This window comes from Lolium rigidum, chromosome 3 (assembly GCF_022539505.1).
Source record: "Lolium rigidum isolate FL_2022 chromosome 3, APGP_CSIRO_Lrig_0.1, whole genome shotgun sequence".
NCBI classification, from domain to species: domain Eukaryota; kingdom Viridiplantae; phylum Streptophyta; class Magnoliopsida; order Poales; family Poaceae; genus Lolium; species Lolium rigidum.
The window spans coordinates 73,587,309-73,604,835 of NC_061510.1; the positions used below are offsets into that span (position 1 = coordinate 73,587,309).

The 17,527-nt window shown below is 46.3% G+C and overlaps 1 pseudogene; it reads right to left on the minus strand.

Annotated features, from left to right (window-relative positions):
* Positions 1–14,272: 14,272 nt before the first annotated feature.
* On the minus strand, positions 14,273–16,335 carry LOC124695036 (annotated as a pseudogene).
* Positions 16,336–17,527: the final 1,192 nt, after the last annotated feature.

Here is a 17,527-nt window from a genome sequence, read left to right on the forward strand (position 1 = left end):
CGGGGTTTATTGAAGGCCCACTACCCGAAGAATAAGAAGACTCGAGAGCCCAAGATGTATTTAAGGAAAAGATAGAGTTGTAATAGGAAGTGTTATTTGTAATCTGGCGGGATGAGTTCGAAACCATCCCGGACTACGTAATCCTTGTATAGCACGAATCCCTCGGCTCCACCTATATAAAGGGGGGTCGAGGGACGAGAAGATCATCGAATCATTGTCTGCAAACCCTAGTTTTCATATTCGTCGAGTACTTTTCGGCTGAAACCTTCGAGGTCTACTTGCCCTCTACTTCTAACTAAACCCTAGCCTACAATCCATAGGCATTGACAAGTTAATCCCTTGTCAACAAGTATAAACGAATTACATATAAGCATGCACCAAAACTTTTAAAGATCCAAGAAAGATATACTTTGGACAAAACACCAAAAGAATTAAATAAGGCATAGAGGTGTCACAAAACAAATTTGTTGTCCAAATTATATCTAAGAAGCAAATCAAAAGATTTGTTCAACAAAGTTCAACAAATGAACTAAGAAGAAACCATTGAGCATAAAGGATGAAATAAAGCAAACATGCTCAAAGATTTATCTCATTCAACAAATAAAGCATAGAAGAAGGAATGAGATAGCAAAACTCCCAGAAGAGCAAGGTTCGAACAAATAAACCAAACTCTCTACACTTTTCACAATGGCACAATGTACCGTAAAGAAAGGTTTGTCTTCCAAAATAAACACTTGATATGAATCAAGAGAATTTATCAAAAGATTTTTCAAAGGGACAAGGAAGACACATGGGAGCAACAAAGATTTCTTGGAAATAAAATAAGGCAAATAAGAAACAATCCAAGATGAAGATGATCCAAAACATCAACCACATACAAGGTTATCAATTGTCAAAGACAATGGGTATATTGGAAATAATTTCCGATGGTGAATTGACAATGATAGTAAGGATTAACTTCACAATAAAAGGCATAGGATAAGTATATAGAATTAAGCACTATGCACGGATGAAGATTCTTGATGGCTTCAATTAGTCAAACAATCATGCACGGCAATGATTAGAATAATTTGAAACAAACGGTGTCCCGAATGAGATATAGTGATATGTATTTGAGGAAGAACCGCACCAAGAATTTCTTATTCAAACAAGAACCCACAAGATGGTTAAGAGCATCAACTCTAAGTGGCATAACCTCATATGTTCACATTATCTAGGCTTGTGATATGTACAAAACATATTACTCCCCCATAATGTGATAAAACATTTCTTCTCAACAAAAGGCAACTAAAATTCGACTAGAGATGATTAATGGATATTTAGAATTTGAATTTCTCATGAGTATGACACACCACATAGTGACTAGATAATCTTGCAATATCAATACTAAGTGGTGGTACCCATGTACACACATTTTAAAGAAAGAGAGATGCACAAAGCATATCACTCCCCCAAAATGGGATGTTCCATTAATCACTTCAAAGAGAGCCAAATAAGATATCATCAAGATGCATTAGGCTCAAATCAATACACAAGTATATGATGAGTCAAACAAACATACTTGAATACACAAGATAGGCAAGTAAGACACAACACATACATACACATATTTGGTACAAAACCAAACATGCAAAGGGGCAAGTAACTTACAATAAACATGAAGAGTTGAAGTATAAGTTACCGCAATGAGGAACATTGGATATAAGATATAGATGATAATCCATATGACTTGGCTTGGTAAAAATATAATATATGAAGATCCCTTAATTCTTCATGAAGTAGCCAAGTCTCCAATGCCCTCCACTTGTACCTATTGATCAAGTTTGAGATTGTTGGTCCCCAACCAAGTTGGGTCCTAAGAGGTTAGTCACAATAGGCTTGGCAACCCAAATGGTTCGTTTCTTGAAACCACTTTGAGTTCCAACAAATTTAGCAAATACATTGCCATCCTTATCCTTCCCTAGAGAATAATCATCATCAACAATTATAGGGTTAGATAAGGTACCACCTAAGCAAGAAGAAGCAAAGTGCCCCTTCTCACGGCATAAGTAGCAAGTGTTCCCCTTTCTCTTCTTTATTGATTTCTTCTTTTGGGGAACATTATCTTGATTCTTCTTGGGAAGTGGCCTATATTCAACTTGAGGTCGAGCATGAGCTTGACCTTGACCTTGCGGCCGTTTCCCTTGTTGTTTCTCACTCAAGTGCTTCTTCTTCTTCAATGGGCATGATCTAACATGATGCCCTTCAACCTTGCACTTGAAGCAAACCAACTTGGCCGGATCATTGAATTTATCTTGGCCCTTCTTCTTGTTGCTCTTGCTCTTGGACTTGTTCTTGTTATTGGAGTTGAATCCAAGTCCACTCTTGTCATTGGGGGATTGTTGCACACTTAGCATCTTGTCAAGTGCGGATTTCCCTCCATGACGCTTTTCTAAGTCTTTCTTCAAAGAAAGAACTTGGGCCTCGAGCTCTTTTATCTCCTCTACATGGTTAGTAGAAATACAAGTACTAGAGGAAGTGGAAGCTTCATTGTTAGAGCAACAAGGCAAAGTGAGTAATCCAACACAAGGTGTATCACTAGTTTGACTAGATGGATTACAAGGACTAGCACATGGCAATATAGCATTAGTAGTAGAGATTGTGCTAACATCCATATGAGGCTCACAAGATGTTACCTTAGTGATACTTGCCTCATGAGCTAATTTTAGCCCATCATAGGAAATTAGAAGATCATCATGAGAGCTTGAGAGCTTTTTATGACTTTCTTCCAATTCCCTATAATTGCTAGTTAGCAACTCAAATTGAGCCCTTAGCTCAACATTCTCCTCTAAGGTAGGTGCTTCACAAGAATTAGAGTTAGTAGCACAAGCATCAACAATAGTTTTCTCATTTTCATGCATATAGGATTCAATTTTTGTGTAAGCATAAAATTAGTATGCTTCTCATCTTTTAGCTCATGCTTGAGGAGAGTGAATCTCATTTCCTCATTTTCAACATGGGACTCCAACTCCACTATGGTTTCCCTATATTTATTCAAGGTATCCATAGAGTGTTCGAGATTAGCACGAGCTTCATTATTACCATGAAGAGAAGCATATACTATTGCCATATTATGCACCAAGGTATTATATTCTCCATCATTATCATCATCATCATTCTCATCATCAGAGGATGTGTTAGGAGTCAAAGTAGGAGATACCTTTGATCCATTTGCCATAAGGCACATGTGCATACCGAAGGATGAAGATGAAAATATTCTTGAATCCTCATTTGAAAACGTGTCTTGATCCATAGAGTGTTTGGTTTCCTCCACATTGTTAGTCAACAAACAACTAGAGGAAATATAAGCATTTTGATTATGGGAGCAAGACAAGGTAAGCATATCATCATGAGATCTATGTAAGCAATTTACACATGATATGCAAGGACTATCAACACAAGCATGTAGGTTATTTTCAATGCTAGATGTGTTTAAGTCCAAAGAGGAAGCATTACAATGGGATAGAGATGAAGAATCATCACTATTGAGCACAATATTAACATTGCAATTTTCCTCACCACTCACCATATCATTACCTCGTGTCTTGCTACACGTTGGTGAAGTGGAAGAAGATGATAACTCATCATGACCGGAGGTGGAAGCAACTTGGAGCTCTTCATGATGTGAAGGGGAAGAGAGCTCCTCGGAGTCACCACCGACCAATTGAGAAGTGGATCCACCAAACATTTCCTTAAGCTTGATCCACATCTCATGAGACGATTTTCGCTTTATATATATCAAGAACCTACGAAAGTCGGGTCTCAAGGAGAATAAAAGCTCATTAGATACTTGAGCTTCAAGATGTAAGTTTTTCTCATCCTCTAAAGATAGATTTTGAGAATCCATCGGAGGAGAAAAACCGACATCTAGAAATTGCTCTATATGAGGACACAAGGTCCGAAGGTTACAAAGCAAGCAATTTCGCCACAAAAGATAATTTGTGCCATTAAAGACAATTGGGTCATTGTGCACTATACTAGCCGACATCTTTACTCTCAAGGCGGTGAAGCCTTAAACAAGGAGAGACCTTGCTCTGATACCAATTGAAAGATCGAGATGTCGCCTAGAGGGGGGGTGAATAGGCAATTACAAACTCTTGCGGATTTGTCTTGTAAGAATGCGGAATTAAACTATCGTTTAGTTTACAAGCACAAACCCTAAATATGCTAAGCTCAACTAAGTGTAACAATAGCAACTAGAGCTAAGAAAGATAGGCACAAGATATATGTAGCACAAGTGACAGCAAGATATATGTACTTCAAGCACGATGGCTATCACAAGGAAAGAGAACTCGGGTATAGAAATAACCGAGGCACGCGGAGACGAGGATGTATTCCCGTGTTCCCTTGCTTTGCAACAAGGTACGTCACGTTTGGAGGAGTGGAGGTCCCACGAAGGATTCCCGCGCCACGAAGGCTCACCCTATTCTCCGAACCACACCCACGAAGGACAATGGCCCTTTCCTTATGGTTAGCTTTTCCTCCGCTCCGGAGATGGCAAGCTCCACAACCACTTCACAAGCTCCACGAAGGAGAAGCCCGGGCCCCTTCACAATCTTCCACGAAGAGATCACCGGGACACCAACCAAGCCAACTAGGAGGTCACCCTCCAAGAGTAACAAGCTCACGGTCTCTCACTCGAACAAATCGTGGTGGAGAGCTCAACACTATGCAATGATGCAAAGCAAGAACACCGGAGGTGTTCAAGTCCTTCACACTCAAGTCCCACCAAAGCAACGAATGCTAGGATGAGATTGGAGAGGAAGAACAAGGGGGAAAGTCAACCAAAGACTCCAAGATCTAGATCCCAAGAGATTCCCTCACTTAGAGAAGAAATGGTTTGGTGGAAGTGTAGATCTAGATCTCCTCTCTCAAATCCTCAAGTATGAGCAAGAATGGTTGGATGAATCAAGGGAGAGAGCAACTTCTTCAAATGCAACAATGGAGGTGAGAGAAAAGGGAAGAAGTTGTTATCTCAAGGTAGGAGAAAGGTATTTATAGTGGGGGAAGAAGAAATAACCGTTGGGGAAGAAACAGGGTGAAAAACGCATAAAAATCGGACTGAAAGAGTGCCCAGCCGGTTGCCAGGCCGGCCGACCGGCCTGGGCGCTGAGGAGCCCGGTCGGCGGCTGGTCCGGCCGGCCCAGGCAACCGGGCGGCGAGCGGATCGCGCGGCCGGGCGGCGGGAACGCTCGGGTCGCGCGGGCGCGCCGGGCCGCGTGATGGGCCGAAGGCGGAGAGGCGGCCCGGTAGCGCTCGGTGGCGCGGGGAGCAGGCCGCGCGGGGCTCGAAGCCCATCCGTGCGGGAGGCCGGTCCGGCCGGGGCCTGCACGGGCGGGCCGGTCGGTGGCCGCGCGCCCAGGCCGGACAAGGCAGCGGGCCGGTCAGACCGGGGCGGCAGCCGAGCGGGCCGGCGTGCAGCCCGGCGGACCGGTCGCCAACCGGCTGCCCCGGGTGGGCCGGCGTGCAGCCCGGCGGACCGGTCGCCAACCGGCTGCCCCTCTTTTCTTTTTCCTCTTTTTCTTCTTTTTCCTTTTCCTTTAATAACTAGAGCTCCCGAACTCCAATTGACATGAAACTAATTTCGTTTGGAAGATAACGACAAATGCTATCCTATAAAAAGTGCAAACTCAAGAATCTGTGGAAGGGAATTTTATCATGAATATAAAAGGTAGAACCTTATATCATGAATAACTAGGTAAAATTACCTAACCTAGAAAACGCCATAGAAGATGCATGCAAACTCCGTTTTCGATGAACTTGGGCTTGTTGTAAAGCTAGCAACAAGCTCAAGAACCTCACATAGAGAAACACCAAGAAGCAATAAGGATATGCAAAGTATGCAAAGGATTGAGCTCTCTAAGACGATGTGATCAAGTTACTCAACCGAAAGCCCCTCTTAATAGTGCGGCTATCTATCCTATAATCCGGTCTCCCAACATCCACCTTGAGACCGGTAAAAGGAAAAACCTAGCAAGGCCATACCTTTGCCTTGCGCATCCCGCTTGATCTTGATGATAACTCTTCAAGCTTCACTCAAGCCGGAATGCCTCACTTGACCAATGTTGCTTCGTGAAGACTCACAGATGCTCCCCCATACACTATGATGGGAAAGCTCCATTGATGCACATCTTCACTAGTCCATTATCACCAAATGGATGGAAAGCTTCAAGCATGTGATTCACTTGAGATGCTTATCTTGAACTTGCCCAACTCAACCTTGTATCTTCTCATACTCACATAAGATAGAGCATGGCTAATATTGAGTTCCACATAAGAACTCCATCTTCGTTTCTTCTTCTTGATCATATCACATATATATATATATATATATATATACCAGCACTATTCTGCAACCGGTTGCAGAATAATATTCTGAGCACCGACTTGTACTTCCCTGGACACAAGGTTGTACTTCCCGGATAACAGGGTTCAACTTTCTGTCGAACATACCTGAACTTCCCATTTTCTTCAGAGCTACTGATTCTACTTCGTGTTTCCCAACCATTTATCGGAACTATGGAAATGATATACCGTTGGATAGATAATGAAAAACCGCAACTTTTTCATGTTCACACTTTTCACAGATTTTGCATTGTTTAAATTTAATTTTGAAAATACGAAAACGCTTCTATATGGCCAGAAAACGAACTTTTAGTTCGATTTTTGAATCGCTTATCGAAACTGCGCAAATGATATACCGTTGGAAAGATAATGAAATTGCGCAACTTTTTCATGTTTTATGTTTTTTGAAAATCCTCACAGTTTTTGAACAATTTTGAAAATACCGAAATTCGGACGTACTCAAAAAACGAGCGGACAGTAATTTGGATGATTTGTTTCAACCGTATATCGGAATGATGCAAATGATATGGCGTTGGAAAGCTATGGACTAGGCGCAACTTTCTTATTCCAATTGTTTTCTCTAATTCCTTACGGTTTAATAGAATAACACGAATTACTTGTCCGCCTTTTTTTGTGACGGGCACCGAATGATTTTTCCCGCGATTTTCATGCGGTGTATTTAAACAATGCAAATGATATACGGTTGGAAAGGTCTCAAAATGGCGCATCTTTTTCATACCTACCATTTTTTCCAACTCCAAACTATTCGAAAGTAATTTTAGAAGTTTTGAAATCATGTTTCCGGTATATTTTGTGGGATAACAATTTGAATTTAATAGATTAGATCCATTTATTTGTTGTAAAATGTTGTAGGTAATGAAATTAGACATATACTCTACCATATAAAGCTTTTGGTGACAATTATTGAAGTGGTTGGTGATCAAATCGATGAGATTTGAACAATAGATTTCCGCCCCGTAAAAACAGAGCATTGAACTTCCCTCGACACGAACTTGCACTTCTAGGGAATTGCGGTTGTACTTCTCGGCGCTGTTTCACGAAAGTGTTCAGTAAAATGACTATAAGTTTCTCATACGGTGTTCGTTTGAGGTCCATGGCCACACAAAATGCTCAGCACAACCACGCGCATCTGAACTTCCCACGACATGTCCTTGTACTTGCTTGGCCTTCGTGGTTGTACTTCCTGGAAATATTTTGATACTAGTGTGTTTTACAAAAACTAGCATGTGTGCTTCAAAATGATAATGTTAGATTGTCCCTATATTCTATTTTAAGAGATTCTGCACTTCCCGGATCTTAATATCTAAACTTCACAATGTTGCTATGTGAACTTATGTGGGGGTATTTTCTTCATGTAATTACCGCTTGTACTTACTGTTGTCTCCGCCTGTACTTCTCAGAATCACTGCTCGTACTTCCTTGCAGATGACAGGATTATTTTGTTTTTTCTACATTTGGACTTTGTCGGGTTACTTATCCTTCCTATATTAAGTGGGTGTATTGCTCGTGTTGAATGGTTGTACTTCTCATTGTCAAGTATATGAACTTCTTTACGGGTGATGGGATTATTATTGTTTTTTCCTATGTGAACTTAGGTGGGAGTATTTTTCTTTGAACACTTTTAATTCATGTAATTACCGCTTGTACTTCCTGTTGTCTCCGTTTGTACTTCTCGGAATCACTACACGTACTTCCTCACATATGACGGGATTATTTTGTTTTTTCTACATTTGGACTTTGTCGGGTTTCTTGTACTTTTCTATATTAAGTGGGTGTACTTCTCATGCTGAATGGTTGTGCTTCTCGTTTTCAAATATATGAACTTCCTCGCGGGTGACGGGATTATTTTTGTTTTTTTGTACATTTGGATTTTGTCGGTTTTCTTGTACTTCCTATATTAAGCGGGTGTACTGCTCGTGTTGAATGGTTGCACTTCTCCACATCAACTATTTGATCTTCCTCGCGAGGTATTTTTTTATGTTTTTTCTAGATTTGAATTTTGTTGGTTTTCTTTTACTTCCTATAATAACTGCTTGTACTGCTCGTGTTAAATGGTTGTACTTATCTGTGTCTAGCATTTGAACTTCCTCGCGGATGACCGGATTATATTTTTTGTACATTTGGATTTTCTCTGTTTTCTTGTACTTCATATATTAAGAAGGTGTACTGCTCGTGTCTAATACTTGTACTTATCAGCGTCAAGTAGTTGAACTTCCTCGCGGAAGCAAACAGTGAACTCGTTTTTCAATAAAAACAAGCATACTGCCAACGTAGAAAGTCAACGCTCAGCCGCTCGAGTCCATCGTCCCTGAGGGCGGGGTAGGAGGAGGCGGCGGTTTCCCGGTGTGGGGGGAGGCAACGGCGGGGCAGAGGTAGTGGCTTCCGAGGGCGGGGCAGAGGCAGCGGCCGCCGAGGGCGGGGCATGCAGCGGCAGTGGTTGCCAGGTGTTGGGGAGGCGGCGGCGGTTGACAGGCGTGGGGGAGGTGGTTTAAATATTTGCCAGTTGAGCTTCCCGCATATTCTTTTTTTCTCTGTACTCCTCATGATAGTTATGTGAAGGCAAGATAAAAAAAAGGGAAACATATATCGATATGAACTTCCTTTATTTTGATAATTCGTGTTGTGTGTATGACCTGACAAGATGATGCGAGTATACGACACAACTCTCTCGTCGGTAGAACATACATGTTGAGCACCGCAGACATCTTGACATTAGATGGCAAGAAAATATTTATAGCTACAAACTCATCTAAGATTTTTGCAATTACCCAAAAATTCATCGCTAAGTTTTCTTTTGATGCATAAACACAAACAGCTATAAGGGAAGAAATGCTAATTAACTCAGTTACTTGGTATTCAGTTCGCACTGAATCTTCAGGCTGTGAACATCTTGAAGAGCTAAATACGTCAATTGGCAAATCAATCTGTTGCTTCAACGATTGCTCTGCTAGCTGCTGTTTGGATAGATACAACCGCTGTAGTGCCCCTCCGTCTCATCGGCGCGCCAGCAGCTTGAAGATGGTTAATCAGCGCTTCTGCCAACAATAATTGTTCTGCCATTCTCAAAAAAAAAAATAATTGTTCTGCCAACTAACGAGCAGGTATACTGCCGTCAGAGAGAGCGAAGAAACAAGATACGATATGTGGCCAACCTTTCGAATAGGGAGCTTGCTATTCTGCTCGATGTTGTTGGCACAAGTAAATTCAACAACACAAAGCAGCAATACATCTTCGCTGGAATTCATAAACCATCTGCACTTAATTTCACCACCAGGTACACTGCCTCTGTTAACAAGTTTGTACTACCGTCGAGAGAAACAAACAAAGAAGAGCGACAGAGCTGACGACGACCAAGCCGACGACGAACAGGGAAACGGTTCCCAGCGGCGGCGCGAGGCTCGCAGCAAGGCGGCGGCAGAGGGCCGCGGCGGCGCGTGGGCCTGGGGCGGCGGCACGCGGCCCGCAGCGACGCGCGTGGGGCAGGGGCGGCGGGGCGCGGCTCGCAGCGAGGAGGGGGTAGAGGAGCACGGCGGCGCGTGGGCCTAGGGCGGCGGCGGGCGGCTCGCAGTAAGGCGAGGGCAGTGGCGGCGGGTCGCAGCGAGGCCGGGGCAGAGGGATGCAGCGGTGCGCAGCGCGCAGCGAGGCCGAGGCAGAAGGGGCGCGGGTCGAGAGCCGAAGGTAGCTGGAGCGGGTGCGGGGCGGCGGGCGGCCGGGGAAGTAGGGAGCGCGCCGGAGTCGGGGAAGCAGCATGCTCGCTGGCAGGGGTGGGGTGCGTGTCGCGCCGGTGGGTGGAGGAGAAGCAGGCTCGCCGGCTGGGGAGGATTTGGGGGCGGCGTGGAGAGTCACGAGGTGGGAATACTCCTGATAAATTCCGCCCTATTTCCCTCCAAAACTGTTGCCTTAAGGTCCACACCAAATGCCTTACCCTTCGCCTTCGGGATCTCATCCCCCACCTCGTCCACCCTGACCAAACTGGGTTCATCTCCGGTCGCTCCATAGCTGAAAACTTTGTCTACGCTGCCGACATTGTCCAGGCTTGTCACAGGCGCAATGCCCCCGCCGCCATGTTCAAGCTGGACTTCCGCAAGGCATTCGACTCCATTAGTTGGGATGCTCTTGATCGGATTCTTGAAGCCAAGGGCTTCCCCCCTCTCGGCGAGATTGGATTAAAATGCTTAACCGCACTAGTCGGACTGCGGTCCTGCTCAATGGCATTCCTGGACCCTGGATTCAGTGCCGCAGAGGGCTGCGCCAGGGTGATCCGTTGTCCCCCTTCCTTTTCAACATTGTTGCGGATGTTCTTCAACAAATGCTTCTTCAAGCTTCCCGTGATGGGCTCCTTCTCCACCCCCTTGTTGATGACCTTCTTTGCCCCGTTCTCCAATATGCCGATGATACTCTCATTATCATCAGGGCTATTCCGGAGCATGTCGCCAACCTCAAAGCTGTTCTTGACAGGTTTTCTGCCGCCACTTGGTTTGGCCATCAACTTCCACAAAAGTACCTTTGTGCCCATCAAAACCAACCTGGACTCTGCCATGGATATGGCTTCCATCTTTGGATGCGCCGTCTCTTCCTTCCCTCGGACCTATCTTGGCCTCCCCTATCTACGCATAAACTCCGCCTCGCAGATTTCGCGCCCATCATGTCCAAGAGTGACATGAGGCTCTCCGGTTGGCGCGGCAGGTGCCTCCCGATTGGGGGCGTCTCCTTCTTGTTAACTCTGTCCTTACTCGCGATGCTCGCCCACGCCATGAGCGCCGGCCTTCTTCCTCGCTGGCGTCATTGAGGCCATTGACAAGCGGAGGCGCGCCTTTCTCCGGACCGGGGACGAAAACCGCAATGGTGGGCGGTGCAAGGTTGCCTGGACCGACGTCCGCACCCCCAAAAACTTGGTGGCACTGGGCGTCCTTTCTATTCAAGCCCAAAACTCCGCTCTCCTCACTAAGTTCCTCACAAAGCTGCACTCTGACTCCTCTGCTCCGTGGGCTGCCTGGTTCCGGCGTCAATATGGCTGGAATGGGCAACACGACATGGGGGACCAACACTATCTAGACACTCCTGTCTGGAAGGACATCCTCGCCGGCATGGACAAGTTTCGCGCCATCTCTCGAGTGACCATTGGAAATGGGCACTCAACTGCTTTTGGTTTGATCTTTGGTTGGGCAACTCGCCGCTCCATGCCCGCTTCCCTATTCTCGTTTTCCCACTCTGCCCGCCTCAACGTCAATGTCGCCTCTGTCCTCCCGCATGGCCTAGCTTGCTTCTCGGTCCCCCGCCTCTGCGAAGCTGCCACAGGCTGAGCTTCGAGACCTTTACGTTGAGCTTCGCTCGGTACGTCCGACCCTCGGCAACCCGGATATTAGAGTCCGCCGTCTCACGAACAAACCGCTTTCAAACAAAAACCTCTATGCCTCTACTTTCAGCCATCCGCAGGTCGATGATGTGGCGACCAAAATTTGGAGGAGTGCTGCCCCCCTTAAGTGCGGGATCTTCCGTCGGCCGGCTCGGAGAAAGCGTCTTCCAACCAATGAGCGGCGCTTCGGGCACCACCTTACCAACTCGCCTCCTGCCTCGCCTGTCCTGCGGATGAAGACGTGGATCACCTCCTTCTGCTCGCCCCGCGCCGGGCAGGTCCGGCGCCATTTCTACCAAGGCTTCGACGACATGCACTTCAACACCTTTGACGATCTTTGGCTCTTGCACCGCCGCACCTACGAAGACACTACTATCAACACCGCCATCGCCTCGGACCATTTGGAAGCGAAGGAATGCACCGGCCTTTAACGGACTCGATGAAGATCTTCTCACGGCTGTTCGACGATGTATCGAAGATATTAGACTTTGGGCATACCGATGTCACACTCCTTCCTCTACCTCTCTTCTTAATAACCGGTGTAACGGACATGACCCCCCTGAGCTTCTTTCTTTTTTCTATCTCGCTGCCCTCCAAAATATTTGTAACAGACCTTGTATGCTTGGTATGATGATATAAAGTGTTCAGGCTGGCGTAAGCCCGCCGTAGTCCAGGTCAAAAAAAAAAGTCACGAGGTGGGAGAACGTGGAGGTCGTGGGGTGGTTCGTTAGTTTTTTTTTTTTTTTAGCATATGATGGTTCGTTAGTGGGCGTGGGGATTTGGGATTTGGAGTTGGGCCGATCATCGCCTCTACATGGTACAGTGATGCTCAGAATAATATTTTGAGCACCGGTTTCAGAATAGTGCAACCCTATATATATATATATATATATATATATATCGACGCGGATTTTCTACCATGGGTGGTAGCTGTGCATAGGGCGGGAGCCGTTGGATAGAGGGAGCTAAAAACTAATGAGGTGCACATGAAAAGTTAGTCTGGCATCTCATGTAACGGATGTTATATGATGAGACAGCTAAGTGCCTGGGAGGAATAGCAGACTGGCAAACTCAGCTCCGTCTTTAGGTTGTCATTTTGGTTCATTTTTTCGAGTGCTATAGGTCACGGTGCAAAACCTATCCGAATGATAGTTGTATTTTTCTTACCAAATCGACATTTTACTGTCTGCATGGTTACCATGTCGAGCTACTTTTGTTGTTTTTGTTCCAAAACGACAAGTAGACGTCGGCTACGGTCATCACTCCGATCCGTTGTGTCTTTTTTGTTTCCAAAACGACAGGTTAGTATCGGTCACGGCTCAAACCGAGCTGTATCATGTTGTTGTTTTTGCTCCAAAATGACAAGTTACTATCGGTCACGGTGGAAACTGAGCCAAAGGATGGTTGTTGTTTTGTTTCCAAATCGACAAGATACTATCGGTACGGTTACCATGATGAGTGAGTGTTGTTGTTTTGGTTCCAAAACGACAAGTTAACGTCGGCTACGGTCATCATGCAGATTGATTGTGGCAGTCATCATGATTGATTGTGGCGGTTCTATTTACTTTTATGTCAGTGATGGACATGGTCTGAAAAAAGATCACATGGCTCAGTCTACACCTTACACTTTGTGAAGAAACTCTTGCCTTGCATCAAGTTAATAGCATCTAACGTTGGCACCCTCCTCCCATATAGTTTCTTCAGGAACAAAAACAAATGTATGGGCAGTAGAGAGTTTTACGTTGCCTTGGTTGGCTGTGTAATTATCTCCGTAATTCTGGATATCTCCCATGTGAAGCTTCCAAAAAAGCATTTGGGAGTTTTAACTTGTGTACCTTGTAAGATTGCACGAGGCATGTATTCTGAATTCCCTGTTATCCTTCTCGTGTGTTTTGTATGGTTCCGCTGTTCAGAAATAGCCTAAATAGTAAATACACTAAAAATGTCATTCTACTGTCTAACATGTCTTGCTGATTTTGTAACAGTGAGATCATCCTTCCCAATGAAACCTTCCGATCCGGAGTTTTTGTGTTGAAATATTCATGAAGCACCCAAGGAGGCACAATGAGTGACTCAATAATTCGAGAAAAGAAGTGGTGCTCTCAGTTTGGCACGGATCTGAGATAAATATCTTCTGATTGTGCTTCAAGATTTGCAATAGTATAAGTTATTCACTTTGCCAGGAATGCCTTCGACGAGATATTTCGGTATTGTTTTGAGCCCAAGCGTTTTCGGTGTGGACAGAGCTGTTGCTACTTGCCGTATGCAAAACTTGTTCCTAAATTTGGATGATTTTTGGAGCGAGCGTTCGAATAATTGCCCACAAGTACGTCCTGAAGTTGAGCATTAACAAACAGAGTAAAGGGATATATGGTTATTAGTTTGATTTGTGTCCTACAACAATTCTTGTGTGGTTGCAAGTTTACAACCTGGAACTCAACGAGCAGTACGTAGTCAGTTTGGAAGAATATCATATGGGTTATTACTTTGTAAGGTATGTCGATGGCACAATCATCTGGCGACAACCCTTGCGTCGGCGATGATGGGGCTCCGCACCAAATGATCCTCGGACTTCCAATGTAGGCTGCCCTCGGCCAGCTGCCCGCCGTCGCCCTCCCTGCTCACGGTGACGGTGAAGGTCTTCTTTTCCATGGCCGCCTCGAACTCGAGCTCCTCCGGCTCCACCATAACATTGAGCCACTTGGGCACGTGAACGTGGGTGGTGTACCTGGATCTCGCCGGCCCGACGTTGGTCACCGTCCGCTTCACCTTGAACTTCTTGTCGGAGAGCGGCACCACTATCGCCGGGTAGTTGAGCTGCGCCTCCGGGATGGATCCCACCGCGGCGCACGTCAGGTTGCTGTTCCCCGTGATGGTCTTCATGGCCGCCTCGCCGAGGAGCGCGCAGATGTAGGCGCTGTATTCGCCGAGGTCGTAACGAGGCCGGGGTCGACGGCCTTGGCACCGTCCACGTGGCAGGCGCCGATGGAGTAGGACCTCGCCTTCCGGAGCTCCTCGTCCATGATGGGGTGGCCGGCGTTGTCGACCACGCTGGACGTGGTCATGATGGCGGACTTGACCGCGGACGGCGACCAGTCCGGGTGCACCTTCTTCACGAGCGCGGCAATGCCCGTGACGTGCGGCGTGGCCATGGCCGTGCCTGAGGCGACGTTGTTGTTGTACGACTCCGTGTCGCCGTCTACGGGCACCATCGTCGGCCACGCGGCGAGGATATTGAGCCCCGGCGCCATGATGTCCGGCTTGAGCACGCCGGGGCTGGCCACGTTCGGCCCGCGCGACGAGAACGCGGCCACGATCGGCGCCGGCTTCACGTGAACCATCGTGCTGTGGAACAGTATGGTTGCGTTGAGGGCGCGGCCGCCGACGGCAACCCCGCCCTAGCGTAGCCCATGATCTTGGCCCCGTCGGTGGCTGTCACCTGCGACATGGGGAGGTTGAAGTACTTCTCCACGACGATGGTGTACCCGAAGCCAGCCTCGTTGACAAACACCACCCCGGCGCCACCGGCCGCCTGGACCGCCTCGATCGAGCTCAGAGGAGGCATCGGCGCGTCTCGGTGTCGCACAGCACCACCTTGGCGGTGATATTGACGTCGAAGACGTCGCAGTAGTTGCTGTCCCGAGGGTAGTAGGGGGTACTCCTTGGCGCTGAAGCGCTTGTCCTGCGTGAGCGACTCACCGTCGAACGCCTCGCCGTCGCCGAGCCGCACGGTGGCCCGGTAGCTCCGGTCCACCGACCCGACCGCCACTGTAAGTATCCAAGGCGCTTCGTTGGACAACGTGGAGGGCGTCGGCCCGCTGTTGCCGCCGAAGCACACCACGAGGATGCCCTTGGGCATCACCCCGAACGCGCCGATCGCGATCAGGTCCTTGTCCAGTGGCATGGACGGCCCGCCCAGGGAGAGGGAGAGCACGTCGACGCAGTCCTTCACGGCCACGTCCATCCCCGCCAGTATGTCGGACTCGAAGCACCCTTCCCCGTCACACACCTTGTACATGGCCAGGTGCGCGCCCGGTGTGGTCCCGGCGGCCGTGCCCCTGCCCAGCCCAAACGCCGAACCGTCATCCACGAAGTGTCCCGTCGCCGTGCCCGCCGTGTGCGTCCCGTGCCCCACGTTGTCGGTGGTGTCGTTGCCGCCCATGAGAGAGACCAAGCCGACGAGCTTGTTGTTGCACTCGGCGGGCAACTGGCAAAAGCCCTTCCACTTTGCTGGCGGCGGCGAGATGCCCTCGTCCCCGAATGAAGGGATCAAGGCGGTGAGGGCGAATCCTTTTTTCTTCTTACCGTTCAAAACCTCGGCCTAATGGGCAACCATGGATTTTTTCACTTTGCTGGTTGAACGCTGAGTAATAAAAATCGATCGTACCATGGCAAACTTGTTGTTTTGTAGCGGATCGTACCGTGACTCCGTTGTCAAATTGGTTCGGAATGTGTGTCTCATTTTGGTTGTCATTTTGGTAAGAAAATGTGGTAAGAACTTTCCATGGTCATGTGCGTACGTGTTTTTCTTCCAACTCATATGCCATGGATTTTCTACTTAGTTTCGTTTCCATGGTCGGGTAAGTAACAAAGGACTACTTAGTTTCCGTTTATTAGTTACCTCACGGTTAACCTACATTCATTGTAGCTGCACCAAATAATCCAAAAACCCTTCAATTTAATTTTTTTTGCAAGCGGTATAGATTTTATCACATTTGCTATTTGATCGCTGAGTAATAAAACAGATCATACCTTTTTTCTTCTTACCATTCAAAACCTCTCGCCTAATGGGCAACCAAGGATTTTTTCACTTTACTAGTTGATCGCTAAGTAATAAAAACAGATCATTCCTTGGCAAGCTTGTTGTTTTGCGGTGGAGCGTACCGTGACTCCGTTGTAAAATTGGTTCGGAATCTGTGTCTCATTTTGGTTGTCATTTTGGTACGAAAATGTGGTAGAAACGTTCTATGGTCAGGTGCGTACGAAATTTGGATGTACTATTTTAATTTTCTTTACAAATGGGTTGTTGTTTTGGTATCAAAAGGGAAGTGAAAACGCCGACGGCAGCCTATGCCAGCTATTTCCCAACCTGAATCAACTGGATGGCAGTGATTTGAATATAACGGAGGAGGATGCCATGCATGTGTGATGGAGTAACACCGTGTGCTCTCTTTGTGCTCCCTATAGATGATCTAATGGTTGGATTGGTGTGCATAGCTATGCACCATGGTAGCCCACTATTTCCCATATATATATATATATATATATATATATATATATATATATATATATATATATATATATATATATATCTTCATACCGATGATCTTGATGCCAATACACAAGGTATACATTTATCTTCATGGCATCCATACTTGAATCCAACACATGGAGTACAAGTAGTACCTATGGAATATTCCTTCATATAAACTCAATGAAAACATTAGTCCATAGGGGTTGTCATTAATTACCAAAACCACACATAGGGGCAATATACCCTTACACATGGTGTGCGCTAGGCATAATATTTCCTATGTAGTTAGAGTTGTTATCCGGTTCATGATAAATCCAGGTGAAGATCACTCTAATATAGTGTAGTGGATTATCATGTATATCAAAGGTACTTATATATTGTGTTTGGGCTTTCTAAGCAGTGATTATGCATTGCAAGATTGTACATGTGCATATTATGCATGTGGTGCGGAGTCTAAGCAGTCTACTTCTAAATAATCGGTGACTTATGGAGGGGGACAATTTCATGGCAAT